The 10,384-nt window shown below is 38.8% G+C and overlaps 1 non-coding gene across 1 annotated transcript; it reads left to right on the top strand.

Annotated features, from left to right (window-relative positions):
• Positions 1 to 4,848: 4,848 nt before the first annotated feature.
• LOC148570753 (small nucleolar RNA R71) lies at positions 4,849 to 4,956 on the top strand. Its single transcript, XR_015908120.1, has one exon. It is a non-coding gene; the product is annotated as a small nucleolar RNA R71 (small nucleolar RNA).
• Positions 4,957 to 10,384: the final 5,428 nt, after the last annotated feature.

Here is a 10,384-nt window from a genome sequence, read left to right as displayed (position 1 = left end):
ATCATTCTAGCTTACACCACGAAGATTCCGATTAAAAGATCTAAGAGATATTCTTTCTAGCTTATTTCATGTAGAACGGAAGTATTTGTCAGGCACGTGTTCATAGGGGAAAATGGTGATGAGCGTCACACATAATCATCACCTTCATCACGTTCTTGGGTGCGAATGGATATCTTAGAAGCGAAATAAGATGAATTGAATAGAAGACAGTAGTACTTTGCATTAATCTTTGAGGAACAGCAGAGCTCCACACCTTAATCTATAGAGTGTAGAAACTCTACCGTTGAAAATACATAAGTAAAAGGTCCAGGCGTGGCCGAATGGCCAGCCCTCAAATGTGATCTAAGATAGCATACAACTGATCAAAGATTGTCAAAAAGACTAGTAAAATGTCCTATTTATAATAAACTAGCTACTAGGGTTTACATGAGTAAGTAATTGATGCATAAATCCACTTCCGGGGCCCACTTGGTGTGTGCTTGGGCTGAGCTTTAGCTTTCCATGTGCAGAGGCCATTTGTGGAGTTGAACGCCAGTATTTGTGCCAGTTTGGGCGTTCAACTCTGGTTTTGGATCCTTTTCTGGCGCTGGACGCTAGATTTGGGCAGAAAGCTGGTGTTGAACGCCAGTTTACGTCGTCTATTCTTGGTCAAAGTATGGACTATTATATATTTCTGGAAAGCCCTGGATGTCTACTTTCCAACGCAATTGGAAGCGCGCCATTTCAAGTTATGTAGCTCCAAAAAATCCACTTTGAGTGCAGGGAGGTCAGAATCCAACAGCATCAGCAGTCCTTCTTCAACCTCTGAATCTGATTTTTGCTCAAGTCCCTCAATTTCAGCCAGAAAATACCTGAAATCACAGAAAAACACACAAACTCATAGTAAAGTCCAGAAATGTGAATTTAACATAAAAACTAATGAAAACATCCCTAAAAGTAACTAGATCCTACTAAAAACATACTAAAAACAATGCCAAAAAGCATATAAATTATCCGCTCATCACAACACCAAACTTAAATTGTTGCTTGTCCCCAAGCAACTGAAAATCAAATAGGATAAAAAGAAGAGAATATACTATAAATTCCAAACTATCAATGAAACAGAGCTTCAATCATATAAGCGGGACTTATAGCTTTTTGCCTCTTGAATAGTTTTGGCATCTCACTTTATCCATTGAGGTTCAAAATGATTGGCATCTATAGGAACTTCAGATTTCGAATAGTGTTATTGACTCTCCTAGTTCAGTGTGATGATTCTTGAACACAGCTTCTTTATGAGTCTTGGTCGTGGCCCTAAGCACTTTGTTTTCCAGTATTACCACCGGATACATAAATGCCACAGACACATAATTGGGTGAACCTTTCAGATTGTGACTCAGCTTTGCTAAAGTCCCCAATTAGAGGTGTCCAGGGTTCTTAAGCACACTCTTTGTTTTTGCTTTGGACCTTGACTTTAACCGCTCAGTCTCAAGTTTTCACTTGACACCTACACGCCACAAGCACATAGTTAGGGACAACTTGGTTTAGCCGCTTAGACCAGGATTTTATTCCTTTAGGCCCTCCTATCCACTGATGCTCAAAGCCTTGGGATCCTTTTTTTTTTCTTTGCCTTTTGGTTTTAAGGGTTATTGGCTTTTTGCTCTTGCCTCTTGGTTTTAAGAGCTTTGGCTTTTTCTGCTTGCTTTTTCTTTTTCTTTCTATTTTTTTTTCGCCTATTTTTTTTCTGCAAGCTTTGTTCTTTGCTGCTTTTTCTTGCTTCAAGAATCATTTTTATGATTTTTCAGATTATCAAATAACATGTCTCCTTGTCATCATTCTTTCAAGAGCCAACATATTTAACATTCTTAAACAACAACTTCAAAAGACATATGCACTGTTCAAGCATTCATTCAGAAAACAAGAAGCTTTGTCACCACATCAATATAATTAAACTAAGTTCAAGGATAAATTCGAAACTCATGTACTTCTTGTTCTTTTGAATTAAAAAATTTTTCTTTTAAGAGAGGTGATGGATTCATAGGACATTCATATCTTTAAGACAAAGTTACTAACTACTAATGATCATGTAATGAAGACACAAACATAGATAAGCACATAATATAGAAAACGAAAAACAGAAGAAATAAGAACAAGGAATGAATCCACCTTAGTGATGGTGGCGTTTCCTTCTTAAGGAACCAATGATTTCCTTGAGCTCCTCTATGTCTCTTCCTTGTCTTTGTTGCTCCTCCCTCATTGCTTTTTGATCTTCTTTGATTTCATGAAGGATGATGGAGTGCTCTTGATGTTCCACCCTTAGTTGCTTCCAATAATTGTGTGGAAGAAAATGTATCCCCTGAGGTATCTCAGGGATCTCTTGATTTGCAGTCAAATGTTCTACCACTGAGCTATAGACCTTTGATGGAAGCTTTTGTTTTCCCTTTCCTCTTTCAAGAGGTTTCTCTGGCCTTAGGTGCCATCAATGGTTATGGAAAAAAAAATAAAAAAGCTATGCTTTTACCACACCAAACTTAGAATGTTGCTCGCCCTCGAGCAAAAGAAGAAAGAATAGAAGAAGAAGAAGAAGATATGGAGGAGATGGAGGGAGGTGTATATTCGACCATATGGGTGGGATTGGGTGGGAAAGAGATGTTGAATTTTGAAGGTAAGTGGGTGTATGGATGTGAGTGGTAAATGGAAAACAGAAGGGATGATCATGAATAGGAAGAGAGATGATGAGGTAGGTGGGGATCCTGTGGGGTCCACAGATCCTGAGGTGTCAAGGCATTTACATCCCTGCACCAATTTAGGCATGTAAAATGCCCTTGCACACAACTCTGAGCGTTCAGCGCCAGGTTGGTGCCCATTTTGGGTGTTCAACGCCCATTTGCTACCATTTCTGGCGTTGAATGCCAGAACCATGCTTGTTCTGGGCGTTCAGCGCCAGAACCATGCTCTGTTCTGGCGCTGAACGCCAGACAGATGCTCCTTCAGGGTGTGATTTTTCTTCTGCTGTTTTTGATTCCGCTTTCAATTTTTATATTTATTTTGTGACTCCACATGATCATGAACCTATAAAGACATATAACTAAGGAAGATATAGTTAGATAAATAAAAATTGGGTTGCCTCCCAACAAGCGCTTCTTTAATGTCAATAGCTTGACAGTGGGCTCTCATGGAGCCTTACAGATGTGCAGAGCTTTGTTGAGACTCTCCAACACCAAACTTAGAGTTTGGATATGGGAGTTCAACACCAAACTTAGAGTTTGGTTGTGGCCTCCCAACACCAAACTTAGAGTTTGACTGTGGGGGCTCTAGTTGACTCTGCTTTGAGAGAAGCTTTTTCTGCTTCCTCTCCATGGTTGCAGAGGGAGATCCTTGGGTTTTAAACACAAGGGAGTTCTCATTCCATTGAAGTACTATTTCACCTCTGTCAACATCAATCACAGCTCTTGCTGTGGCCAGGAAAGGTCTTCCTAGGATGATGGATTCATCCTCTTCCTTTCCAGTATCCAGGACTATGAAATCAGCAGGGATGTAAAGGCCTTCAACCTTTACTAACACGTCCTCTACTTGTCCATAAGCCTGTTTTCTTGAATTGTCTGCCATCTCTAATGAGATTTTAGCAGCTTGCACCCCATAGATTCCCAGTTTCTCTATTACAGAGAGGGGCATGAGGTTTATTCCTGAACCAAGGTCACACAGAGCCTTAAAGATCATGGTGCCTATGGTACAGGGTATTATGAACTTTCCATGATCCTGTCTCTTCTGAGGCAATGTCAGTTGATCCAGATCACTTAGTTCATTGATGAACAAGGGAGGTTCAACTTCCCAAGTATCAATGCCAAATAATTTGGCATTCAGCTTCATGATTGCACCAAGAAACTTGGCAGTTTGCTCTTCAGTAATATCCTCATTCTCTTCAGAAGAGGAATACTCATCAGAGCTCATGAAGGGCATAAGGAGGTTCAATGGAATCTCTATGGTCTCTAGATGAGCCTCAGAGTCCTTTGGTTCCTTAGAGGGAAGCTCCTTATTGATCACTGGACGTCCATGGAGGTCTTCCTCCTTGGGATTCACGTCCTCTCCTCTCCTCACAGGTTCGGCCATGATGCTTATGTCAATGGCCTTGCACTCTCCTTTTGGGTTCTCTTCTGTATTGCTTGGGAGAGTACTGGGAGGGATTTCAGTGATCCTTTTACTCAGCTGGCCCACTTGTGCTTCCAGATTTCTAATGGAAGACCTTGTTTCATTCATGAAGCTCACAGTGGCCTTGGATAGATCAGAGACTAGATTTGCTAAATTAGAAGCATTTTGTTCAGAGTTCTCTGTCTGTTGCTGAGTGGATGATGGAAAAGGTTTATTAGTGTTAAACCTGTTTCTTCCACCATTATTAAAGCCTTGTTGAGGCTTTTGATCCTTCCATGAGAAATTTGGATGATTTCTCCATGATGAGTTATAGGTGTTTCCATAAGGTTCACCTAAGTAATTCACCTCTGCTATTGCAGGGTTCTCAGGATCATAAGCTTCTTCTTCATAAGAAGCCTCTTGAGTACTGTTGGATGCAGCTTGCATTCCATGCAGACTCTGAGAGATCATATTGACTTGCTGAGTCAATATTTTATTCTGAGCCAATATGGCATTCAGAGTATCAACTTCAAGAACTCCCTTCTTCATAGGCGTCCCATTACTCACAGGATTCCTTTCAGAAGTGTACATGAACTGGTTATTAGCAACCATGTCAATGAGTTCTTGAGCTTCTGCAGGCGTTTTCTTTAGGTGAATGGATCCACCTGCAGAAGTGTCCAGTGACATCTTTGATAGCTCAAATAAACCATCATAGAATATATCCAGGATGGTCCATTCTGAAAGCATGTCAGAAGGACACTTTTTGGTCAACTGTTTGTATCTTTCCCAAGCTTCATAGAGGGATTCACCTTCTTTCTGTCTGAAGGTTTGAACATCAGCTCTAAGCTTGCTCAGCTTTTGAGGAGGAAAGTACTTGGCTAAGAAAGCCGTGACCAGCTTATCCCAAGAGTTCAGGCTGTCTTTGGGTTGAGAATCCAACCATAATCTAGCTCTGTCTCTTATAGCAAAAGGGAAAAGCATGAGCCTGTAGACTTCAGGATCTACTCCATTAGTCTTAACAGTATCACATATCTGCAAGAATTCAGTTAAGAACTGAAAAGGATCTTCAGATGGAAGTCCATGAAACTTGCAGTTCTGCTGCATCAGAGAAACTAATTGAGGTTTCAGCTCAAAGTTGTTTGCTCCAATGGCAGGAATGGAGATGCTTCTTTCATGTAAATTAGAATTAGGTGCAGTAAAGTCACCAAGCATCTTCCTTACATTATTATTATTTTTGGCTACCATCTCCTCTTCCTGTTCGAAAATTTCTGAAAGGTTATCTCTGGATTGTTGTATTTTAGCTTCTTTTAATTTTCTCTTCAGAGTCCTTTCAGGTTCTGGATCTGCTTCAACAAGAATGTTCTTGTCCTTGCTCCTGCTCATATGACAAAGAAGAGGGCACAGAAAAAAATAATAATAATAGGGATCATCTTTACCACAGTATAAAGGTCCTTGTTTGAGTAGAAGAAGAGGGGGAGACAAAGAATGTAATATAATGGAAGAAACACAACTGTGAGGAGGGTTGAGATGTGAGATGAGATGTTAGTAAATGAATAAATAAATAGAATAAGATGAGAGAGAAGGAATTTTCGAAAATAATTTTTGAAAAAGAGTTAGTGATTTTTGAAAATAGTTTTTGAAAGATGTTAGTAATTTTCGAAAATTAAGATTTAAAAATTAAAATAATTAATAAATTAAAAAGAAATTTTGAAAAAAGGGGGGAGATATTTTCGAAAATTAGAGAGAGAGAGTTAGTTAGGTAGTATTGAAAAAGATAAGAAACAAACAAAAAGTTAGTTAGTTAGTTGAAACAAATTTTTAAAAGATAAGAAGTTAGGAAGTTAGAAATCAAATTTTTGAAAAAGATAAGATGAGAAGATATTTTTGAAAAGATATGATAGAATTTAGTTTTTGAAAAAAAAGATTTGATTTTTAAAATCACAATTAATGACTTGATTCATAAGAAATCACAAGATATGATTCTAGAACTCAAAGTTTGAATCTTTCTTAACAAGCAAGTAACAAACTTGAAATTTTTGAATCAAAACATTAATTGTTATTGTTATTTTCGAAAATTTGGTATAAAAATAAGAAAAAGATTTTTGAAAAATATTTTTGGAATTTTCGAAAATAACTAAGAATTTTGAAAAAGATTTGATTTTTGAAAAAGATTTTGAAAAAGATAAAATTTTCAAATTAAAAATTTGATTTGACTCATGAGAACCAATTTGATTTTAAAAATTTTTTGAAAAAGTCAATCCAAATTTTTGAATTTGATGAGAGAAAAAGGGAAAGATATTTTTTTTTATTTTTTTGAATTTTTATGATGAGAGAGAAAAACAAGTAAAATAATGCAATGCATGAAATTTTTAGATCAAAACAATGAATGTATGCAAGAATGCTATGAATGTCAAGATGAACACCAAGAACACTGTGAATGCCAAGATGAACATCATAGACACAATTTTGAAAAATTTTTAATGCAAAGAAAACATGCAAGACACCAAACTTAGAATTCTTTAATGCTTAGACACTAAGAATTCAAGAATGCATATGAAAAACACTAAACAACACAAAAAAAATAATCATCAAGATCAAACAAGAAGACTTACCAAGAACATCTTGAAGATCATGAAGAACACCATGAATGCATAAGAATTTTCGAAAAATGCAAGATGCACATGCAATTGACACCAAACTTATAACATGACTCAAGACTCAAACAAGAAACAGAAAAATATTTTTGATTTTTATGATTTTCTAATTTTTTTTGGATTTTTTTTTCGAAAATTATATGAAAAAAAAATAAAGATTCCAAAATTTTTAACATGAATTCCAGGAATCTTGCATTCTTAGTCTAAAGCTTCAGTCCAGGAATTAGACATGGCTCACTAGCCAGCCAAGCTTTCAATGAAAGCTCCAGTCCAAAACACTAGACATGGCCAATGGCCAGCCAAGCTTCAGCATTTAACATTAGAGTATATTGCTCTTCATAACAAACTGCTGCCTCAGTCCAAAAGAATTTAGACATGGCTTTACAGCCAGCCAGGCTTCACATGCTCATGAAACACTAGAATTCATTCTTAAAAATTTTGAATAAAATTTTTGAAAACATTTTTTTTTTCGAAAACAGATGAGAAAATTTTAGAAATATTTTTGAAAAATTTTTGAAAATAAAATAAAAAGAAAATTACCTAATCTGAGCAACAAGATGAACCGTCAGTTGTCCAAACTCGAACAATCCCTAGCAACGGCGCCAAAAACTTGGTATGCGAAATTGCTACTCAGGTTGTGAATTGTTGTTCGAAATTGATTCCCCGGCAACGGCGCCAAAAACTTGGTGCACGAAATTGTGATGTCCAGGCTCAAACAATCCCTGGCAACATGAGCAACTTGGTACGCGCAATCGTGATTACACTTTGATTATGTAAAATTTACGGCTCTTTCTTTCCCTAGCAATGGCGCCAAGAACATGGTGCCAATACCATGGTTCACAACTTCGATACAACTAACCAGCAAGTGCACTGAGTCGTCCAAGTAATACCTTACGTGAGTAAGGGTCGAATCCCACGGAGATTGTTGGTATGAAGCAAGCTATGGTCACCTTGCAAATCTCAGTTAGGCAGATATAAATTGATAAGGGTGTTTTCGAATAATAAATAAAAGAAGGGATAGAAATACTTATGTAAATTCATCGGTGAGAATTTCAGATAAGCGAATGGAGATGCTTTCGTTCCTCTGAACCTCTGCTTTCCTGCTATCTTCATCCAATCAGTCTTACTCCTTTCCATGGCTGGCTTTATGCAAAGGCATCGCCGTTGTCAATGGCTACATCCCCTCCTCTCAGTGAAAAATATGCTCACATGCTCTGTCACAGGACGGCTAATCATCTGTCGGTTCTCAATCATGCTGGAATAGGATTCACCCTCCTTTTGCGTCTGTCACCAACGCCCAACAATCGCGAGTTTGAAGCTCGTCACAGTCATTCAATCATTGAATCCTACTCAGAATACCACAGACAAGGTTTAGACTTTCCGGATTCTCTTGAATGCCGCCATCATTCTAGCTTACACCACGAAGATTCCGATTAAGAGATCTAAGAGATATTCCTTCTAGCTTATTTCATGTAGAACGGAAGTGTTTGTCAGGCACGTGTTCATAGGGGAGAATGGTGATGAGCGTCACACATAATCATCACCTTCATCACGTTCTTGGGTGCGAATGGATATCTTAGAAGCGAAATAAGATGAATTGAATAGAAGACAGTAGTACTTTGCATTAATCTTTGAGGAACAGCAGAGCTCCACACCTTAATCTATGGAGTGTAGAAACTCTACCGTTGAAAATACATAAGTGAAAGGTCCAGGCGTGGCCGAATGGCCAGCCCTCAAATGTGATCTAAGATAGCATACAACTGATCAAAGATTGTCAAAAAGACTAGTAAAATGTCCTATTTATAATAAACTAGCTACTAGGGTTTACATGAGTAAGTAATTGATGTATAAATCCACTTCCGGGGCCCACTTGGTGTGTGCTTGGGCTGAGCTTTAGCTTTCCACATGCAGAGGCCATTTGTGGAGTTGAACGCCAGTATTTGTGCCAGTTTGGGCGTTCAACTCTGGTTTTGGATCCTTTTCTGGCGCTGGACGCCAGATTTGGGCAGAAAGCTGGCGTTGAACGCCAGTTTACGTCGTTTATTCTTGGCCAAAGTATGAACTATTATATATTGCTGGAAATCCCTGGATGTCTACTTTCCAACGCAATTGGAAGCGCGCCATTTCAAGTTATGTAGCTCCAAAAAATCCACTTTGAGTGCAGGGAGGTCAGAATCCAACAGCATCAGCAGTCCTTCTTCAACCTCTGAATCTGATTTTTGCTCAAGTCCCTCAATTTCAGCCAGAAAATACCTGAAATCACAGAAAAACACACAAACTCATAGTAAAGTCCAGAAATGTGAATTTAACATAAAAACTAATGAAAACGTCCCTAAAAGTAACTAGATCCTACTAAAAACATACTAAAAATAATGCCAAAAAGCGTATAAATTATCCGCTCATCAACCGTCCACGTAAATATTCCATTCTATGGGGTCTCTGGGGCGTCTGTAAATTCTGCAATGAAGTCGGCTAAGTATTGTGATTTGATGGCTGTCCGAACTTCGTATTGGAGATCGAATTCGGAAAAATCGACTGCCCACTGTAGGATTCTGCCGGCTAGATCTGTTTTCTGCAATATCCTTTTTATGGGCTGGTTGGTCCGAACCTTAATGGTGTGAGCTTGGAAGTATGGGCGGAGACGTCGAGATGTTAGTATGAGCGCATAGGAAAATTTTTCTATTTTTTGGTAGTTGAGCTCGGATCCCTGTAGCGCTTTACTGATAAAGTATACGGGTTGTTGCCCTTTGTCGTCTTCTCGAACCAATGCTGAGGCTATTGCCCGGCTTCCTACCGCGAGGTATAATACGAGTGGCTCTTTTCCTCGTGGTCGAGTTAGGATAGGTGGTTGTCCTAGGAAACTTTTGAAGTCCTGAAAGGCTTGCTCGCACTCTGTTGTCCATTCGAACTTTTTTCCTTTCCTTAAGGTGGCGTAGAAGGGGAGAGACCTTATTGCTAATCCCGCTAGGAATCTGGATAAGGCTGCCAGCCTCCCGTTGAGTTGTTGTACCTCTTTGACACAAGTTGGGCTCTTCATGTTGAGTATGGCCTGGCATTTATCTGGATTTGCCTCGATTCCTCTTTGTGTGAGCATAAAACCTAAGAACTTGTCAGCTTCTACTGCAAAGGTGCATTTTGCAGGATTGAGTCGCATGCCATGCTTTCTTATAGTGTCGAATACTTGGACTAAGTCGGACAATAATGTTTCTTCACTTTGTGTCTTTACCAGCATGTCGTCCACGTAGACCTCCATGATTTTTCCAATATGGTCTGAGAAGACTTTGTTCATTAGCCTTAGATATGTTGCCCCCGCGTTCTTAAGACCAAGTAGTACCTAAATGCAAGCAACTACTACACATGCAATCTATCATGCAATGCAACAACTAACTAACAAAGAAGATTAAGAATTGGTGTTGAAAAAAGAAGTAGTTACCCATAAAAGTCGGTCTCGACCTCCCCACACTTAAAGATTACACCGTCCTCGGTACATGCAAAGATGAGCAAAGTGGAGTAGGGTTGCCACAACTGATGAGCTTCTTCAAAGGATTGTGCAGAGGGACTTGTTGTTCGCCCCATTTAGAAACTTTTCCTTTCTCTTCTTAGTGGCCAGCCTGAAAGGGGAA

The sequence above is a fragment of the Arachis ipaensis genome, chromosome B3 (assembly GCF_059453495.1).
Source record: "Arachis ipaensis isolate K30076 ecotype BB chromosome B3, ASM5945349v1, whole genome shotgun sequence".
Classification (NCBI taxonomy): Eukaryota; Viridiplantae; Streptophyta; class Magnoliopsida; order Fabales; family Fabaceae; genus Arachis; species Arachis ipaensis.
Note: the sequence above shows the minus strand (reverse complement) of the source record. Positions and strands in the feature narration are given on the sequence as shown.